The sequence below is a fragment of the Bubalus bubalis genome, chromosome 5, assembly GCF_019923935.1.
Source record: "Bubalus bubalis isolate 160015118507 breed Murrah chromosome 5, NDDB_SH_1, whole genome shotgun sequence".
In the NCBI taxonomy this organism is placed as follows: Eukaryota; Metazoa; Chordata; class Mammalia; order Artiodactyla; family Bovidae; genus Bubalus; species Bubalus bubalis.
In genome coordinates this window covers 7,915,733-7,936,995 of record NC_059161.1, presented here as the reverse complement: position 1 = coordinate 7,936,995, position 21,263 = coordinate 7,915,733, and the positions used below count along the sequence as shown (strand labels likewise).

The following is a 21,263-nucleotide window of genomic DNA, read 5'->3' as shown; positions in this document are numbered from 1 at the left end:
ATCTGCTATCTGGAACCAGTTTCCACCATGCCACACTGAAAGATTAGCTGAAATTGCTTTCAACTTATTCCTTGCAGCTGTTTGGAATTCCACAATAATGCTCTGCTGCGTCTCAGAGCCTATCCGGGCGAGCCGTACAGTAAACAGATGAATCTCTGCCAGCGTTGGCATCTAACAGCGCCATGATTTGCAAACATGTTGAATTGCTATTTTATTCAATAAACGGAACTTACAATAGAAAATAGATTTGGAAGTTACATCAAACTTGTTTATCCTGTTACAGTGGGCTGGGTGAAGCTATTGTGCTTTGGTGATGAAGAGATCTCTGTTGGGAAGGAGCAGGCGGGGTTTCTGCCATTCTTTCCTAGCCTGAGATTAAGCCCTCGGCGCATCCCCAGGCTTTGCTCTCTCCCTTTAAGACCTATTCCCCTAGCAGTAACTCCAGCGTTTAGGTCAACTGATACTAATTATGTCCTTGTTTTCAAGTCTCAGCATTATTTATCAGTGTCACTTTTCTATATGCGTTCTAAGGAAAAAATTTTTTATTAATAAATATGTTTAGTGGAAATATGTAACATATATGGTTGTGCACATATGTATGTGAAGCCACACATACACGTATGGGGCTTCCTTGGTGGCTCAGTGGCAAAGAATCCACCTGCCAGTGCTAGAGACGCAGGTTCGATCCCTGGGTCGGAAAATCCCCCGGGGAAGGAAATGGCAACCCATTCCAGTATTGTTACCTGGGAAATCTCACTCACAGAAGAGCCTGTCGGGTTACAGTCCATCGGGTCACAAGAGTCAGATACAAGTTAGCAACTAAACAACGATGTGGATACGTATGCATATGTGTGCCTAGGTGTATATGTGTGTATATGTGAGTTTCCTCATTGCAGGTTTGTGCCTTCTTCCTCAAACTAGGGGCTCTCCAACTGCAGGTGGCTGTGCCTCTCCCCGAGTCTCAGAGTTTCCCGGGTTCATGCGCTGCTTGCTTCCCCCATCAGTCAAGCTGCATCCTCTGTCCTAGGACGGGGAGTTCTCTGAGCCTTGTCGAGGAGTGCTCGGCAGAAAAGACAAAGTACTTTCTGTACATGAGTGAACAGAGGGCAGTGAGCACTCAGCAGAGCACACAGGAGGAAGAAGACACACAAAGATTTGCCCACATAATAGCTACACTTACTTCGCCAGCTTTTGCTGTCTGAGTGAATGGGTGTGGTCATTACAAGAAAGTGACTATTCTCCCAAGTAAACAGGGTATGCTATTTGGTGAAAAAGGAAATTGTAAGAGAAAGTGTCTCATTTCTGCTGTTTGAAAGCAGGTAATCTCTGTAGTCTGGGTATCTATTTACACTGCTTTTCAGCAATAAAGGGTAACATTACCTTAATAACCCGCTCATCTGAGGCAGGAGGATACTTAAGGCATAAGAGAAAGAGGCATTTACTCTGATGAGCCACTTTCCCCAAACAGCACAAGATCGACACCATTTGCCTAGGAGATTTTTTTTTTCTTTTCAATTTCTAAAAATACTTCCTGGCTACGACATCTCAGAGGCACCCTTGGCTCCCTTTCTGGGGATGGCTAATGACACCTTGATTCTCACTCCTGTGGGGCGAGGGCGGGGAGGGAAAATAAATGTAACACTAGACTTTGAAAGAAGAAAGTTTTACAAGTTAAAAACTCAACTAAGTAATTGTGAGGCAGAAAATGGCTTAGTAATTTGACCTTGGCGCTTCCAGAAACACCTGTGGGAGAAAGTGCCAAGGCAATGGGAAAATACCAGCTCTGCTCCTGTCCAGACACCAAGGAGCAGAAAAGCTGGTTTGTTCGTTTGTTTGTCTGTTTCCTTCAAAGACACCTCTGGACATTTCTGACCTAGGCATGGCTCTCTTTGAGGCAAAAAGAGCCTTTATTTCAAACTGGCCTTTTTTTTGACACCTGTTCAAAAGCTGCCGGAAGACAAGCCGCACCCAATCCCACACCCACACCCAGAGGGCATTGTTCTCCTTTGGAGCCAGCTTGGAAACCTCATCTCAACTTGAACTTTTAAAAAGATCTGAGGGCAGATTCAGGAGATTTTTTTTTCCCATAAATGTGGCCCTAGGCATACAATGTTGTGTGGGTTGTTTGTTTGTTTTTTCCATCAACAGCTAGTTCTTACAAAGCAAGCAAATGCTTTAAAAAAAAAAAAAAAAGCTTCACTGGGCATTATAGCAGTGATCAGCCCTGGAGGTGGATACACAGTGAACTCATCAATTCAGACAAGCTAAATCAAAAGCTGATCATTTTGACCTTCAAAGAAAGGGTTGGGTCTTTTAGCTTTTTCTTAAAAAAAAAAAAACCTGTTCATAAGGGTAAATTGAAAGGGTAGGCAAGGTCAGAGAAAGCACACTGACTTTATTTGGTGTGCTTCTAAGTACTGTAGGATATTACCAGCATGGTAGTGGATGCTGTTCAGTACCAGTCTTATCTTTTCATTAACCAGGCTCCAGAGACCCATAAAATCACCTCTGGGAAACCCTATGAACAGTTGACTCAACTATGATCATGAAGCTAAAATAACTGAAATGGACTCACCATCTTGAATATGATTTTCTTAAGGCAAGTTGTGATGAGGTAAGAAAGCATAGGTCTGGCATATCTGGGTTCAAATCTTGGCTCATTCACTCAGTGTCTAAAAAACATTAGGTAATTCACACAGGCTCGCAGAGCCTGAACTGCCTCATCCCTTGTAAGAAGTGTCTCATTCCCCAAGAGTCAGTAGAATACCGTAAGCTGTGTTAGATGCCCGTTGTTCGATCGACCCTGTTACTAGATGACAAGACCTTTGAATCTGCGTTTCTTCAAGTGGCACCTAGGAATGCTTGAGAATCAGCTTGGTGTGGTCCCTGGACCAGCAGCAACCATACCACCTGCAGATGTATCTGAACGCAAATTTGCAGCCTCTCCAACCAGCTGAGTCAGAATCTCTGCCATTAAGGGTCTGCATCCTGAGGTTTAAAGAGCCCTCTAGGTGAGCTGAGCTAAGAGAAAAATTGAGAAACTCTGGCCTCGGGCATTACCTCTCAAGCTCTAGTATTCATACAGATCACCTGGAGGTTTTGTTAAAATGTCCCAGACGTGGGAGTGGAAGGGGCTCCCCAAGTGATGTTAATGCTTCTGATCACACTTTAAATAGCAAGGCCCTGGACCCCATCAGCCCCCTTCAGCGGGAGTTCCCAGCAGCATGGCCACCTCGGGGCCAACACCTGAGAAGATTGCCAGGAGAGAGAATTTCTCCTCCTGCGCACATCCCCAGGACTGGGGATTCAAGTAGGAGCGGGGGAATCGCTTCTAAGTTGCCCTAAAGCCACTGGGGCTGGTGGAGGATAAGGAGTTGTGGACTGGGAGGACTCTAGGGGGTGGTGGCCCCTTCTGGGCACCCCTTCGTACAGTTGGAAAAGGGAGATGGCTCTGTGGGGGTCCCCCCAGCCCTGGAAGACTCTCATGCAGTGTCTTTCTCCTCGGGAATCTTTCCACCAGAATGGGTTTTTGATAGGGAAGAGAGATGATTGAGATAATTTTTTTTTTCTTTCTCTTTCTCCCTTTCTTGCTTTTTCTCTTGGTTTAGATACTTTTTTAAACCTCACAATCCCATTCTCTCTCTGGGTCACTGTGCTCCCCACCCCCTCCATCCCCAACAGGATTCTGCCTCTGGGGGAAAAATGTGGCTGGAGAAGATCTTGATTTCAGACTCACAAGAATATTTCCAGTGACGGAAAAAATAAGATACTGTATTCAAACAAGGGAAAACATTTGGCAGAGCCCTGCCCCTCCCATCCCTGGTCCCCAGGCCCCACGCCAGCCTCCTTGACACGACCCTCTCGTCAGAGATCAGGGCGTTGAGACAAGGTTCTTCTCAACAGGGAGAAGCATCTTTCTGGGTTTTAATGAGATCATTTATTGTCTCTTTGCTCTGACGAAGATTGTAAATGTGACGGGTGAAATATAAAGAATAATTAGTCCCAGAGGTGAATCCATCCCCTACAATATGTCTTTTCTTCCTCTCAGCCTGCTGAAAAGTTTACTGCTTCCAGATGCGCCTGATTTCAACAGTTAAGAGGAGCCGGCTCCTTTTGAGCTGCAAACTTGTCAGGGAAAAGCCTGTTTCTGAAGGGGAAAAAAAAAGGCTGAAAGCTGGAGAGATGACTCCTGAAGAAACAGCTGACGTCGGGGAGGAAATATGGCCATAGTAAAGCATGGCTGGCCTCCCTGGGGGCCTTGACCCCTAGGAGGAGGTGGAGGAAGGCCTGGGTCAGCCCCCATCACAGTAGCGACTTCTCACTAATTAGCTGTTAAAGGAATCCAGCAGCCTCTGAAGGAGACATTCGTGAGGAATGCTTCCCTCAGATCCTGCCAGTGTTTCAGCAAAGCCAGCAAGCCCTAGCCCAGCCGGGAACTTCCTGCCTCCACAGAGCTCGGGACAGGCCTCCGCCACCGTCTAGAGGGGCCTCTGGAGCCCGCACATGAGTCTTTGATAAACACCAGCCACTCCCACTTAAGAAACATAAGCTCTTTAGTCCCTGCCAGTTGCCTGGTAGCTCGAAGAGAAGCCTAAGAGCTTTGAGCCCCCCAGGGAGGGCAGGATCCAGCCTCAGACAGGCGAAAGGCTAATATCGTACAAGAGCTGCTTTTTTTCCTCCTGTCTACTCTCTTCCTGAGGCTCTCAGAAGCTGAGGAGGGGGCCTGCTCCAGGAAGGGTCGGGGGGTGCGGAGAGCATGGCCAGATACGCCAGACGTGGGCCTCAGGAGGCAGGCAATGAGGGAGCCTTCTGAGAAGTGTAGGGCCCCCTATCTCCCCTGGCAGCAGGGGCAGGATAGAGGCCTGTCCCTGAAAAGAGACGGAGGAGATAGGGCTACAGGAGTGGGTGGGCCTCACTGTTTGCCTGGTATGAGCAGAAGGAGTGGAGATGAAGGGGTGGACGTGCAGAGGGCACACCTTGGGTAAAGGAAGCATGGTCTGACCCATCCTTCAGCGAAGTGGCATGACAGACTCTACGGGATGGAGACTGGATGGGAGGGGGAGATGGGTGATGAATTTATGAAGCTGCTCCTTTCTTTCCTCCAACCCCAACCCCACACACTCCCTTCTCAATAGCCTCTTTGCTGGAGTTCCTCTAACCTAGTATGTCTTAGTCTGGGCTGCCCCCAAAACAGACTCTGAGCTGACGGGTACAAACAGGGCCCATTCACCATTAGGATTATCCATGCAGAAGGTCCACAGTACTTTTGGAGGCCTATGAAAATGTTTTCTTTGTAGAAACAGTAAAGCTTTAGATTTTAAAAATATTTGAATACGTGAGTATACTCATCTTTATTCTCATGCAATCATAAAATATATTTTTATTAAAAAAAAACTTCGAGGAGCGGGCCCACAGCCACAAAGGCAAAAAAGTGGCTAGGACCCATGAAAATCACAATATGGCCGTGGGTCTCCACAGTCCTATTTCCTAGAAGAAATCAATCCTGAATATTCATTGGAAGGACTGCTGAAGCTGAAGCTCCAATACTTTGCCACCGATGCAAAGAGCCTACCCACCGGAAAAGACTGATGCTGGGAAAGGTTAAAAGCAAAAGGAGCAGGGGGCGGCAGAGGATGAGATGGTTGGATGGCATCACCAACTCAATGGATATGGGTTTGAGCAAACTCCAGGAGATAGTACAGGACAGAGGAGCCTGGCGTGCTGCAGTCCTTGGGGTCGCAAAGAGTCGGACACGACTGAGCGACTGAACAACAGCAGTCCTACCTTTACCCTTGTAAACAGTAAAGAAACTGAGGCTCAGAGAAGCTAAGTCAACTTGCTCAAGGCCCCAGCCAGTGGGCTGTGGAGTCAGAATACCAGCTCATGGCTGGCTGACTCCCATGGCTCTTGCTGTTCCGCACGGTCTGCAGAAACTTGGCAGGGCCTGGGTGGGCAGCAGGAGGACTGCGCCCGGGGCGGCTCTCGCTTCTCAGGGACGGTCCTGGGGGAGCAGCTTCCACGTCTGCAGTGCGCCGTCATGGTGCATCGCTGCACACTCAGAGCTGCTCCGTCTGCTGCAGCCAGATGCGTATTTGTGGCTTTCCTCCTTGGCTGCTTTCCCCAGGTTTTCATTCCTTTTATTCTGAGATGGAGCTGAAAATTTTCCAACAGGGCCCATGGTGGACACCCAGAAGTCAGTAGGGACTCCAAAAGGAAGTTAAGGCCGGGGAAGGGGGCCAAAAAGAGGGGAACCAGTCTAAAGTATACAACACTCAATCCTTTATTACTCACATGTGGCCTGACCGCTGGTGGACTGGCTCCAGGAAAATCTGAACCCCGGACTAAGCCTCAGTCCTGGCTGTCCAAGTCAGGCCTGGATGTCTCCCCCTTCCTCCCCACAGAGCCAAGCTTTTTTTTTTTTTTTTCATCATAGTTGCAGAAAGCACTGAGCTGGGCTCAACAGACTTGGTTCCTCTGGTCTCAGCCCAACCATAAACTTGACCTATGTGATCTTGAGCAGAACGCAAACTCGCTCTCTTGGTTTCCAGTTCCCTCATCTGGGAAAGGAGAAGGCCGCTGGACTTGATCTTTGAGGTCCTGATATTAAACAAATGGAAAACCTGTCTTTCTAGGCTAAAGAATCTAGAGAAACTCTCTTGCCTTTAAAAAAGACACCGCCCCCCCCCCAAAGGCCACTAAGCCCCCGTTTTGTGAGTGTTCTATTGAGGACAATCTGGGCGCTGCCCCGCAGTCCCGGCGGGGTGACTGAGGACCGCGGGTTTAAGCGGACATTCGTCGCACACGAGCATCAGCGACCTTGACGCCCCAGCAGAAGCAGGGGGGATTTCTGGGGAGACGATGGTTGAGCTGGAGGCTCAGAGGGCCCGCCCGCGTCGGGTCAAGAGCGGCTCGCCTCGGGCACCTGTGCCCGACCGACCCATCCTCCCGCCGGGCCCGGGGCCTCCCCGCGTCTCCTCCCGCCCCGGCCGCGTTTCCCTCCCCTCCCCGGGGCCCCAGCGGCTCCGGCTCGCGGAAGTAGCGCGTTCTTTCTTTCTTTTCTCCTCGTTAGTCGAGCTGAAATCTGATCGTGGAAAGTCTGGGGCGGGTCTCAGACCCGGCCGGTCGGCTCGGGCTCCCAGCGCCTGGGGCGATTCCTGCTGGAGGAACCCGGACTGGGGCGCGAGGAGGGGGCGGGAGGTCGGACACCTCGGGATCAGACCGCTTTGTCTCGCGCAAAGCAGGAGAGGGAATTAATTGCAGGGGCGGGGCGGGGGAGGGGGCCGGGGAAGGCCGAGGGACACCTGACAGCTCTGAGCGAGACCCCCCCCCCCTTCCCACCCCCGCCGCCGCCGGGGGGTGGTCCTGCTAATCCCCTTCGCGAGAGGAAGCTAATTGCTGCAGCCCGAGCAGGCAGGATAAAAGCGAGCGTGGACCCACACCCACCAGGCCTGGAGTCACGCTATTTGCTGCTAAATTAATATAATTATATTACCTAATGCAAAAACCACGTTAAGAACTCAGGCTTTTGGCTCAGACTAGGAGCTTCTGATGGGTTAAAGGCAACATCTTGGTTTAATTCCTCCCCTTTTTCCCATCCTCCCCCCACCTTCCCCACCAACTACAAATGTCAGAAATAAATTATCGAAACCAGATGTAAGGTTTTGGGTGCACATTTTCGGGCAGTTCTGTGCTAACAGATGCCTTGTATTAATAATGTACAGTTGTGACAGGAAATATGGTTTAGAGTCCTGGAAAAACATGAAAGCTAATTCCATTACCCCTTTTCATGGTACCTACTTCTTCTCAAATGCTCAACTGGTTTGGATTACAGCGAAACTTTAGAGGAAAAATGATTTGGTCTGAAATGGTGACTTAGCTCCACTTTCCAGCTTCTCCCCTCAAGTGGCACCCACCTTTCCAGGCACCTGCAAGCTTACGATCTATGAGCAAATAATCGGAGATGAGAACATCTGGGCCTGGTCCCTCCTCAGGGAGATGCCTCCAAGTGTTCCCTACTTTCCTGTTGAGGATTTAGTAGACAGGAAAGCAAGGACGATCATCCCAGCTTCACACTCTTGCCTGGGACAGTCCCTTTAAACCTGGCCTACCCCCTCACACTTCGCTTGGAGCAAAAGTAAAAACAATAAAACACTTTTATGCTCGAGGAACCAGATAAATCCTGGTAATTGATCTCCGGAGAGGGATTATTAAGGGGCTAAGTGCAATGCTTTCCAGAAGCGGGGGTGTAATAAGCATGAAGCCAAACAAATGCACAATTTGTTATCTGTATTTCATCACTTGATGCATTGCAAGCAACTGGCTTGAAAATGGCTTTTCTCCTGGAAAGGAGAAGGCACTCAAGTAGCTGTAACACATCCATTGACAGTTAATGCTCTGTTGCTAAAGAATGTCTCCACTCGCAGTGTCTCACACAGGCAGGCACACTCAGGAAGGTCAGAATGTTCCTACTTTCCTTTTTAAGAGACAGATTCCCCTCCACTTCATGGCACTTTAGGGTTAGAGCAATGCAAAAAGGGAAAACTCTTTCCTGGTCTTTCACTCTTACCTTCTGCCTATGAAGAAACCAGAGGGCAACCATCAAAGACATCCTATCCTGGCCCTGCAATGAGAAAGGCTTTTCCTACCTCAGATAAAGAACAGTTAGGAAGCATAGATATCTACCAGTCAGTTGGGTGGCGCCAAACATCCAAAATAATAGCTCATATTTATCGAGAACTTATTATGGCCAGGCACTGTCCTATCTGCCCACACATCTTGTGTTCGGAGAAGGCAATGGCACCCCGCTCCAATACTCTTGCCTGGAAAATTCACTTTCATGCATTGGAGAAGGAAATGGCACCCCACTCCAGTACTCTTGCCTGGAAAATCCCATGGATGGAGGAGCTTTGGTAGGCTGCAGTCCATGGGGTCGCTAAGAGTCGGACACAACTGAGCGACTTCACTTTCATTTTTCACTTTCATGCATTGGAGAAGGAAATCGCAACCCACTCCAGTGTTCTTGCCTGGAGCATCCCAGGGACTGGGGAGCCTGGTAGGCTGCCGTCTATGGGGTCGCACAGAGTCAGACAAGACTGAAGTGACTTAGCAGCAGCATCTTGTGTTATCTAATCCTAACAACGTCTGATAAGGTGGGAGCTGTACAATCATATCCCTAGTTTACAGATGAGGAAACTGGGTTTTAGGGATGCTGACCCATCTGCTGAAAGTTAGTGGCAAAGCCAGCACTCAAAATGAAATCAGCCTGATTCCAAAGTCTGTTTTTTAATAACTTCAACCATGACTTCAACCTGAATAGTTAAGGAAAGTGTGTTCTGAATGCAAACTGTGTCATTCTTTTAGCAAAACTCTTATGCAGGCAGAGTGCCCTGTTAAAGTCCAGAATAAATTAACAAAAACCACCCAGTAGACAGTTTGTGTTAATGGCATCCATAAAACTAGAAGTGGAAGAATCTACGGGGAATCAGGAATCAAAAGTCCTGGCTATCAGCCCTGGCTTTTGCCCTCACTGACCATGAAATCAAAGCAATTAGTCTCTTTGGCTTCAGTTTTTATAACTTTAAGGTTGACATAATAATAGTTTCCTTGCTTGTGAAGATTCTGTGAAATAATGGTCATTTGAATTTTTGTGAAATATTAAAGAGCTGTGTGATCTTGGGCATGTTCCTTTCCCTTTCTGATCTTCATTGCCTCAGCTGTAAAAAAGCTATGGGATTGAATGAATAGGTAGCTTCACCTCTGGCTCTGAAACTAACCGCACATTTCAAGGATGTGTGTTGTAGTATAGTTCAAAGGAGCAAAAACCAGAAAACAGAGAGAATGCCTTCCAAAAGGGAATAGCTGAACGAATTACTGTACATCCACACCATGAAATGTCAACCATATGTAACCAATGGACATGAAAAATCAGAGCTATGCCAGATTACATAAAGGAATTTCTATGAGATATCACTGAGGGAGAAAAGTAAGGTGTGGGGAGAAAAGGTGTATATATGATCCCACATTTGTGAACCAAGGAACAGCCTCTCCTCGGTATGTGTATATGTATATTTTCTATGTAAAATATCTGAGCCTAGAGAAAACATGGAAAAGCATACTCTATCTTAAAGGCATTATGAAAGCAAAAGTGAAGTCACTCCGTTGTGTCTGACTCTTTGCAACCCCATGGACTGTAGTCTACCAGGCTCCTTTGTCCATGGGATTTTCCAGGCAAGAGTACTGGAGTGGGTTGCCATTTCCTCCTCCAGGGGATTTTCCTGACCCGGGATCGAACCCAGGTCTCCTGTATTGCAGTCAGGTGCTTTACCCATCTGAGCCACCAGGGAAGGTGGGTAGAAAATGGGGCTAGGGCTGGCCATACAAAAAGGAAATGAAAAGTAAGACAGCATTAAAAAAAAAAAAAAAATAGCATGTACACATTTGACACGTGCATTTATATAAAGATATGTGTTGTGGATATGTGCTATTTTTTAGATGATTAATCAGTCATAAGTTATCAAAATAAATAATCCTTTCATTTAAACCTGTGTTGAGATGCAAGAAATTGCTCACATCCATGTAAGAACCAACTGGTGCTCCCATTGTAAGTTAGCTGTGTGTCAACAAGTATTTAAAACAGAAATTTCCCTAAGATGGTTTGAATATTCCCCTGCCCTTAAAGCATGTTTCCACTATATATTTGCATATGAAACCCTGTTCTTATATTAAAAAAAAACCTTCCAGCTCCTTCACAAGTGCTTCATTTTGTTTATCATTTTGTTTACCCTGTGGAGGGTCTGTTTATTGCTACTGGGAGATCCAACCAGTCCATACTAAAGGAAATCAGTCCTGAATACTCATTGGAAGGACTGATGCAGAAGCTGAAACTCCAATACTTTGGCCACCTGATTCGAAGAGCTGACTCATTTGAAAAGTCCCTGATGCTGGGAAAGATTGAAGGCAGGAGGAGAAGGGGACGACAGAGGGTGAGATGGTTGGATGGCATCACCGACTCAATGGACATGAGTTTGAGTAAACTCCGGGAGTTGGCGATGGACAGGGAGGCCTGGCGTGCTGCAGTCCATGGGGTTGCAAAGAGCTGGACACGACTGAATGACTGAACTGAACTGTGGAGAGTCTGTTTATAGCTACTGGCCTAAAGGCAAAAACCAAGACCTTGCCCTCATGGAACTTACCTTCTAGTTGGGGAAGACAGATGATGAAAGCAAGGAAATGAAATAAGAACAAGGGTGAATAAAAATGAAGCAGGGAGGGAATTCCCTAGTAGTCCAGCAGTCAGGACTCCTCACTTACACTGCCAAGGGTCCAGGTTCAATATCTGGTTACAGAACTAAGATCCCACCAGCCACATCGCATGGACAAAAGAAACAAACATAAAACAACAACAACAACAACAACAAACAAACAAACAAAGCCGAGAAAGGGAGTGAAAGAGAAGAGGGTTATCTGGCACCAAATTCAAGAAGGCATCAAAATGTAGATGGATAAACAATAAGATCCTAATGTACAGCACAGGGAACTATATTCAATATCCTACTATAATGGAAAAGAATGTGAAAAAGAATATATATGCATAACCGAATCACTTTTCTGTACAGTAGAAATTAATACAACATTGTAAAGCAACTGTATTTCAATTAAAAAAAGGAGGATTGAGAGAATACCTCCAAGGAGGTGGTATTTGGGCAGAGACCTGCATGAAATGAGAGAGCGAAGCACAGTCTGGACCCAGATGAGAGAGTGAGTTCGGTGTGCTTGAGAAGAAGCAAGTTTTCATCACAGGGGAGACCCAGTCGCATTTGTCTCACCCCCACCAAGGCTGCCAGCCTGGTCCAGCACTCCCGCTCTCCCACCTGGCTCACTACCATAACCTGGAGCTAGTCTCCCCAATTTCTGTTTCTTGTTTTCTATGGTTGATTTTCTACACTTGCAGCTTGAGTGATCCTTTTAAAATGTAAATCAGGTCATGTTACAACAACCTGGAAAATCCACCAAGACCTTGCCATCACTTAGAACAACACTCAGCATCCCCCTTGGCCGCCAAGCTTCCTGGGATCTGGTTCCAGCCATTCTGTGACCTCAGCTCACCACCCTCCCCTTAGCTCACTCACTGGCCTCCTTGTTCTTCCTTGAACAGGCAGAGCGCACACCTGCCTAGGCCTGCAGTTCTCATCAGTGAACCTATGATTCATACAGTTGCTCCGGCCCGTGGGTCTAAGAGTCATCCCTGACTCCTTTTCTTTTCCCACACTCCACAGCCAGTCCATTAGCAAGTCCTGACAGGTTTACATTCTAAAGAGATCCCCAATCAGACTACTTATTATTATCTCCATCAGCAACCCTAACCCAAGTCACCACCATCCACACCTGAAGCCCACGAAATGGCCACCTTGCTTCCCATCTTGCTCCTCACAGCCTTTCCTTCTTCACCCAGTAACCAGGAGGATCCTTTGAAAACATTTATTCACCATTTATTAAAAGTATTTATTGAGCCCAGCTATGTCCACTGGCTCAGACAGTAGAGTCTGCCTGTCATGCAGGAGACCTGGGTTTGATCCCTGGGTCGGGAAGATCCCATGGAGAAGGGAACAGCAACCCACTCCAGTATTTTTGCCTGGAAAATCCCATGGACGGAGGATCCTGGTAGGCCCCAATCCATGGAATTGCAAAGAGTCAGACACGACTGAGCAACTAACACACACATATGTCTATTTTAGTTGCTAGGGATTCAGCACTGAATACAATAAATAAGGTCCCTGCCCTGTGGAAGGGAAAAGTTTGGAGAAGAAAATGAAGAAGGGTTTTTTTTGTACCTATTATAATAAGCAATTGGCTTTTTTTTTTTTTCCCCATTGGAGTATAATTTCTTTCCAATGTTGTGTTAGTTTCTGCTGTACAATGTAGTGAATGAGCTGTGTGTATACATATACACCCTCCCTCATGGACCTCCCTCCCACCTACCCTCCATCCCACCCATGGTACAGATGAGCATATTTCGAGGGGAGGAGTAGAGACACAGATGTAGAGAACAGATCTGTGGAAGTGGCTGGGGGAAGGGAAGGGCAGGATGAACTGGGAGATTAGGACTGACATATATATACTACCATATGTGAAATAGCTAGCTAGTGGGAACTTGCTATAAACCAATTGGTTTAATTGGTCAATATTATAAAAAAAATGTTTGGCTATGTAGATGTAACATTAACCAGTAGCCCTTTATTGCTGTCCCTTTAAAACTTCAGTTTTACAAATATAGCTCTCAGGATGCTCTGTTTTCCCCAGAATTGGAATGCTGTGCACCCAGCTGGCGGTACATACTTTGCTATCACATTCCAAACTACAGTGTGTGTGTTATACCTAAGGTCTAGCTTGGAATGATAAAAATTCTAGATACTTTAAAAATGAAATTTATAATTATTTGCTGTGAATTTGAATTATTTACATAAAATGCTCAGGAAGCAAGCTTTTCAATAAAAAAAAAAAAACATAGGCAAGGACATCTATCTACTGACTCATGTCAGTTCCAAAAAGGATTTCAGGGAAATAGCTATACAGAACCAGTTAATTTTAATAGTCATCAATCACAATTTAAGCTTGGTCTTATTCCCAAAGTTTGATTAGAATCCTCTTTCCAAGTTACCTTTTTTTTTTTTCTAACTTTGGATGTTTTCCCCAAGTACTTGGAGGGCGAAGATCATGGTTTATTCTTCATTTGACTCCATGGCATGAACTAGACTCGGCATAAAATAAGTGTTGAATGAATGAATTAAACTTTCCTTGGGCAAGCTTGAAATCTAAATCCTTTTTCCAAATTGGAATAAATATTGGCATAAAGAAATACCTTTCTAGCTTTTTTATGGGCATTTCAGCAAGAAGAGTATTATGACTTCCCCTTTCCACAGGCAAATTTAAAATTTTTTTCCCCATAGTTCTTAATTCTCTTTTCTTTCAAAGCTTCCTACTTCAAAAGAGTTCAGCTATATTGGTAACAGAAACCATTATAACTATTTAAACAGGAATAGGATTTATTGTTGGGAGTTCAGTCGCTCAGTCATGTCCGACAGTGCGACCCCATGGACTCCAACACACCAGGCCTCCCTGTCCATCACCAATTCCCAGAGCTTACTCAAACTCATGTCCGTTGAGTCTATGATGCTATCCAACCATCTCATCCTCTGCCATCCTCTGTTGGAAGTTAGGTGCTCAAAAAATTGTTGAAAGGGCTGAAGCAGGAGGCCTAGATGATGTCTCTGTAATAGTTCCCAGAACAGCACCCCAGAACTGCCCCAGCAGGGGAGATGACATCCAGGTGGTTGAATCTGAAGCTGATGAATTAAAACACCCACATGGCCATGGCTATAGCTGGATGCAGGGATCAGGAATCTCACCACCAGCACAGCTGCTGCCTCTTGATACCTACTAGACTGGTGGCAAAACGCTGGAGGGCTGCTGCAGAACCCATGGTGTCTATACAGCCACGCTCACTCACGTTCCAGGATTACTCTGGGCAAGACCATGAGGTCGGACGAGCTGGAATGCCGGGTTCTTGGGTAGATTTCTCAATCTGGCTGTAGATGCTCAACAGCCAAAGCTGCCGGAAGAGGGCCTTTGCCTTCTTGCATCAGGTGCATCAGATTGGCAGAACCAAATCCTCATCCAGAATCCCTGCTGCAGGGCAGTCTGAGAAACAGAGTTTAGTTGATCAAACCCGGTAATCCAGGAAGTCAAACTTGGAAAGGTGGAATAAATGCTGAGTAACCGTCGACCATCATCACTGCCGTCCTTTGAGCCATTTTGGCAGAACGACAATAATAGAGCCCACACGTCTCATTGACTATGGTAATTTAAAGCAGAAGGAACAAGCTGTGGCACCCCTAGTAGGAGAGCATTAAATTCCCCCACGGACAAACAACTCCCCGCTTTAATTAGAGGAGGAACCACACTGTGTTAACTTGGGGGCACACACAGTCCTTGACTCAGCTGCAAGGGGGAGCAAGAAACAGATGTTCTAGGTGGTAAGAGGAAGGATGAGACAGGGAGAAGGAGTCTCCGTTTTGAGTAGGCATGTTTTACTGCAGATTGATTACTCCGTGCCTATACCAGGCATCTTTCAGCTGGTCGTTGTATGGGGTGGGGAAAGGACCCAGCTGTCCCCAGGCCTAGAGAAGAGAACCAGTTCCTCCTCCTAGGGCCCTCTGGGGGTCTGGCTTGGGGAGCTACTCTCTGCTAGAATGTGGTTCTAATTAAACACAAAGCTTGACAAAGGAAAAAATAATTAGATATAATGAGAGGGCCTGAGGGTAGGAGTTGGAGGATTCTTAGGGGCCCTGGGGGAGAACCCCATTTATAACAACCATGGAACTAGGTTGTGTGGGGAGCAAGGAGGGGAAGGCAGAGCAGGGAGAACCCTGAGAGCAGCAGAGCAGCTTCCTGAGAACCAGAGTTGCAGGAGGAGGCCCCACAATTTCTCAGCTTATCTCTACATCCCTATTAGGGTTCTTCCCAGAACCATCTCTAGTACTAGTGGTGAATCCCCTGCTAAGGTTAAGACCTGCTCGGGAACTCTGGCCCAGTGGTCCACGGGGAGGAAGACTGATTTGGTCAATGACCAAACTAGATCTAGGGAGAGGAGCTATGGAGACAGTGTTGGAGGATGGGAAGGGGGCACGGTATATGGAATTACACATTTAGAAAGGTCTTCCTGGGGATTCCCTTCAGTTTGTCCTGCAAAACTCGACAGCCTGGAGTAACAAGAGCCAGCTCCTTCAGGCTCTGCTGGTCACCTGCAGTGACTTGGCCAGGAAGACTCTGCCTTCAGCAGGTGGGTTTCAGGGCCATCAAAGAAGCTACAGCTGCTCCAAGACCTCCCTGGTCCTATATAGCCTGGCTCTCATACTCTCCAGTGACCTCAGGGACTTTCTCCTTGCGTATCTCTGTTTTGGATTTCTGGAATCAGGATCCTCGTATGATCCGTGGCATCGTGTGGTGCCTCAGATTCCTCATTTCCAAAATGGAATGAAACATGTTACCTCAAAGGGTTGTTGAAAGGTTAAAATGTAATTAGCTTAGATATTACTTTAATGAGTAATTAAAACAGAAACTGGCATATGGTAAGTGCTGAATAAATATTGTCAGCATTTGTTCTTTTTTTTTTTTTTAGCATTTGTTCTTTTATTTCAATGGATTCTTTTCAGAAGTTGGAGATTGTCTAGAGACAGGCCTTGGTGGAGAACTGAGGATGGGATCGGATGGGGAAGTGATAAAAAAAACTGCAGTGAGTGAGGGAGGGGAAACACTGGTAATGGATCATGGTGGCAACATGCCAGATGCTGCCCACCCAGATGAAATGGAGCCTAGAAGAGCATAAAAGTAACTAGGGGCAGGAAGAAATGTGGTTGAGGCCAAGATGGGATAGAATAGAGATTTGGCTACTATGCTAAAGGCCAAAATAATGGTGTCTCTAACAAGGTATATTTCTCTTACATAAAGATCAGGGTAGATGGTTCAGGGCTGGGAGGGTGGTTTTCTGTTGGTAATTAGGCTTTTTCTACTTCCTGGAGAGCCAGGTTTCTTCCATCTTGCTGGTTGTGATGCTACCTCCTGGTCTAAGATGGCTGCTTCAGCTCCTGCCATAACTTCTATCTTCCAGCCAGTGGGAAGGGGATAAGAGGTAATGATGACTCCAGCTTTTTCCTAAAAGAATGATATGGAAGATGCACATATCACTTCTGCTTATTTCTCATTGACCACGGCTCAGTCACACATCCATGCTGCTGTGCTGTGTTTAGCTGCTCAGTCGTGTCCAACTCTTTGTGACCCCATTGACTGTACCCGCAAGGCTCCTCTGTCCATGGGATTCTCCAGGCAAGAATAGTGGAGTGGGTTGCCATGCCCTCCTCCAAGGCATCTTCCTAACCCAGGGATGGAACCCAGGTCTCTCTCATTGCAGGTGGATTCTTTACCATCTATTGAGCTGCAGAAGAGGCTAGAAATGCGATCTTTAGCTGAGTAATAATGTGTCCAGATAATCTTTTTTTTCTTTTCTCTTTCTTCCTTCTTCTTTTTGCCTCGCTGCAGGGGCGGCATGTAGGATTTTAGATCCCTGACCAGAGACTGAAATGGCGCTAGTGGTAAAGTACCTGCTTGCTAATGCAAGAGACCAGAGATATGCAGGTTGGATCCCAGAGTTGGGAAGATCCCCTGAAGAAGGAAATGGAAACCCACTCCAGTATTCTTGCCTAGGAAATCCCATGGACAGAGGAGCCGGGTGGACTACAGTCCATGGGGTCTTAAAGAGTCAGACACGACAGTGTACACACACAAGACCACAGACTGAATCTGAGCCCCCTGCAGTGGAAGGAAGTGCAGAACCCTAACCACTGGATCACCAGGGAAGTACCCATCTCAGATAAATCTGGGTGATCCTATACTATAGAAAGGAAGGGAAATGGATATTGGGGGCAAACCAATATTCTAGAGGACTAATGCATATTTGGGGGACCAAGTAGAATTTTTATTCTTGATGATTTCTGATAATACCTGGCAAAGTTGTACCGTGTTGTTTGTGACTAGTATTCAAAAGGCCAAACTGTACCCAGAGTTGGAAGCTTGAAGCTTCCTACAATGATCCCACTACTACTTAAGTACCAAAGCCACTTCTCACTGTTTTGATAGAAAATGTCTTAAAGTGTCCAATTCCTCTCCAGGAAAAATATTTTGAAGACTGATTAACTCAAATGACTGTTAAGTAAACTTTCTTCCTCTTGACTGATCCCATCCGTTATTCCTGAGATTTATTAACCAACTTTTACCTTTTCTGAGAAAGGATTATTAAAGGACAGAACATGCCAAACTTTTTAAGTTTGGCAAAAAATAACTCACATAGATTATTATTTGATTCTGAGAGATGCTCTGAAGATGAGGAAGGAACTTTTTGGAACAGAGCCAAATGCTAATGCTGATTTCAACAGCTGAGCAGGTCTGTGCCAGCATATTCCAGGATCATTTCTGCATTCTCTCTCCTGCTGTCCAATGCCCGAGACGTTGGTTTGCTTATGTTGAAATATTTTTATTTGCTGCAAGTCCTTTCTGGAGGGAGCTGGGATACAAATAAGCCATCAAATACAAATAAGCCTGGGATACAAATTCTTCCCCATTAAATAGTGAGAGGGGGATCAGCACCTTTGTTTTTCCCCATTCTCCCCTGATAGGGATGTTTCATTTTTAAACAAACATATCAAATGTACGCTCTGAGAAGGGATCACTATTAGCGTCCCAGGGCATTTTTTTGTCCTGTGGTTGCGCTGCTAGAAAAACTGACAAAGGAGAGAGGAGAGAAAAGAAAAGAGAGACGAGAGGGAGAGAGGCCCCAGGATTCTTAACCTTTTGATCTTTGTTGGTACTATGGTCCACTGTGACAGACTAGTGAAGCCTCGGGACCCCTTCTGCCAATAGTTCTCAAATATGTAAGATAAATACATGGGATTACCCAGGAAACCAGCTGGATTTGTTACCTAGCAGGGTGCTTGGCCTCCTTAATCAATAGGCATTGATAAGAGGCCGGACAAGATTGAGGCAAAACTCTACTGGGGCCCCTGCTGCAGTGTGGGGGAGTGAGAATAAGCAAGAAGTTTCCCTTGCAGGCTCGCTCCTTGTGGGTGGGATCAAGCTGGCTCCTTACATGACCTGAGGGTAGGAGCTGTCCAGGGGTCGGGCTGGAGGGTAGAGTAGGTAGTTTGCCCACCCCTTTGGTGGTGTTGAGTGCAGGGGTTATGAATGTACCTTGCTTTTGCTCCTGGTTTTTCAGAAGTGGCAGTTGGGTTTTTGGTTTTTTTGTATCCTGTTGCTCACAATTTGCCCCAACTGCACATGCACACAGCTATTTTTAGTCCTTCATAGTGTCTTTGTAAGATTTTGTTGACTAGAGGAGATGTTTGTCCAGGTGCAAGCCCTGTAGCAAAGGGTCTCAGGTCCCAGGTCCCAGCCTGTCTCATATTAAGAACGAGCTGTACTTGTGGACTCCTTTGGAGGTCTGTAGAGCCCAGATGAAAGACTTCCTTGGTTGCTTCCTATGTTTAGATTATTAACTCCCTTAAAAAAAACCACACCCAGGTTTCAACTATTCAGGCTGTTTAAGCTAAGAGGTTTGCCAAAAGCAGTCGCTCATCTGAAGTTGCTACAAAATCTGCCCAAACTCTTTCTCAGAGGCATAGTCACTTGTGTTCTGAAGACAAGTACCTAGCATTTGAAGGCTGTTGGTAAAAGTTCAGACACACAGGCATGAGTTTCTGGTTCTTGCATCCTACTGGCTGATCTTGTTTTGTACTTCCCTAATGACTAATGGGGCTTCACTTTGTGGCTCAGCGGTAAAGAATCTGCGTGCAACACAGGTTTGATCCCTGGATTGGGAAGATCCCCTGGGGAAGGAAATGGCAACCCACTCCAGTATTCTTGCCTGGAGAATCCTATGGGCAGAGGAGCCTGGCGGGCTATATAGTTCATGGGGTCACAAAGAGTCGGACACAACTGAGTGACTAAACACCACCACACCACAAAAAGACTTATGTAAGATGTTCATAAATAAAGTGACTTTATTTGTAACAGCCTATAAACAACACAAATATCCATCAGAGAAAAATATGGATAAGAAAACAGTGATATATGCATTCAGTAGAATAGAAAGGAGTACACTGCTGGGATAGAAAGCAATAAGCCTGGATAAATCCCCAAAACGTTATGCTGAACCAAAGAAACCAGACAAACCGAATACATACTCTATGTTCCTTTTGTATGAAGTAGGCACTTTGTAGAAGAGGCAAAATTAATCAGTGGTGAAAGAAATCAAGATAGCAGTTGCCTGGGGATGGGAGTGTAGCTGAAAAGAAACGGCATATGAGAGAACTTTCTAGGGTGATGGAAGGTTTTGTGTCTTGAAAGGAGTGGCTTAGGCCCGTGTATGTCAGAATTCACAGAAATTTAATTCTTTAGATCTGTGCGTTTCATTGAATACAAATTATGCCAACTTTAGAAAAATAAAACACAAACACAAGACATAATGCAGGGAATCCTGAGTCAGACATGGAGAATGGCAGAAAAGACAGACCAGGACAGACACCCGTGTCAGTGGGATGAATATGTACAAACAGCACAGGTAAAGAACTTAGAAGGGGAAAAAAAAGACCATTGTAAGAGGAAGTCTATTATTTTTCAAGGAAGGAGGAGAAGGGGTCAGGGTATGGATTGAATGGTGTATAGAGAACCCCCAAAGAATCTCCTGGAAAACTTATTAGGCATCAAGGAGTTGTGAGTGATTCTATCTCATCCAAGAAATATGTTCAGCCCACGCAAGCCCTTGTTTGTTTACCTTAGGGACAACAATCACCCTGAATTTGCCCTGTGCCCACTGCAGCCCTACAGCTCGGTGGTCACTTGGGCTTCACATGGCAGGGTGCATCCCTGTGGGGCTATGGTTAAAGTGATCCTAGGAAAGCCCTAATCTGTCTCAGGGGTATTTCTCTTGAGACCTGGTACCTTTCACTGGGCCCGAAGAATGAAATCTCTCCCCCAGGAGGGTGTCAGGGGAGTGGGGGGGGACAAGGAGGGAGTGGGAGAGAAAGGAACAGGAGGAGGAAGACAGTGGTGGTATGCGGTGGGCTCCAGGCCAATTCCTAATGGGTGAGGGGCCAGGGGAGGGGATAGTTTCCTTCTCTTGAAAGTGACCATATGTCTAGTATCAGAAAGGGCCAAGTTGGTGTTTATTACTCTAAGGGTTCTTCATAGAGAAGCCTTCAATCATAAAGCTCTCTGCAACCATAATCTCTGATTTCCAAAAATGCTGTGATTTTCCTGTGACGACCAAACTACCTTCAAGAGATTAAGAATATGGGTTTTGGAGTAAAGTATTCAAGTAACTGTGTGACCTTTAGGCAGATACCCTGTCCCCCTGGTTATCTATTACTTTGTCTGTAGACAGGGATTGTTGAGGGCTGAGGTGTAAACCCTAATCCCTGAAATTCATACGTTGGAGTCTTGATCCTAGTACTCGGAATGTGAGTATTTGCAGATAGGGTGGTCACTCAGTTGTGTCCGACTCTTTTCGACCCCATGGATTACACAGTCCATGGAATTCTCCAGGCCAGAATACTGGAATGGGTAGCCATTCCCTTCTCCAGGGGATCTTCCCAACCCAGGGATCGAACCTAGGTCTCCTACCCTGCAGGTGGATTCTTTACCAGCTCAGCCACCAG

At 46.2% G+C, this 21,263-nt stretch overlaps 1 long non-coding RNA gene across 1 annotated transcript; it reads right to left on the bottom strand.

Annotated features, from left to right (window-relative positions):
• Positions 1-197: 197 nt before the first annotated feature.
• Positions 198-5,617, bottom strand: LOC123333620. Its single transcript, XR_006551022.2, has 2 exons — positions 2,576-5,617; positions 198-1,085 (listed from the first exon to the last, which is right to left on the bottom strand). It is a non-coding gene; the product is annotated as an uncharacterized LOC123333620 (long non-coding RNA).
• Between the last annotated feature and the right edge of the window lie 15,646 nt (positions 5,618-21,263).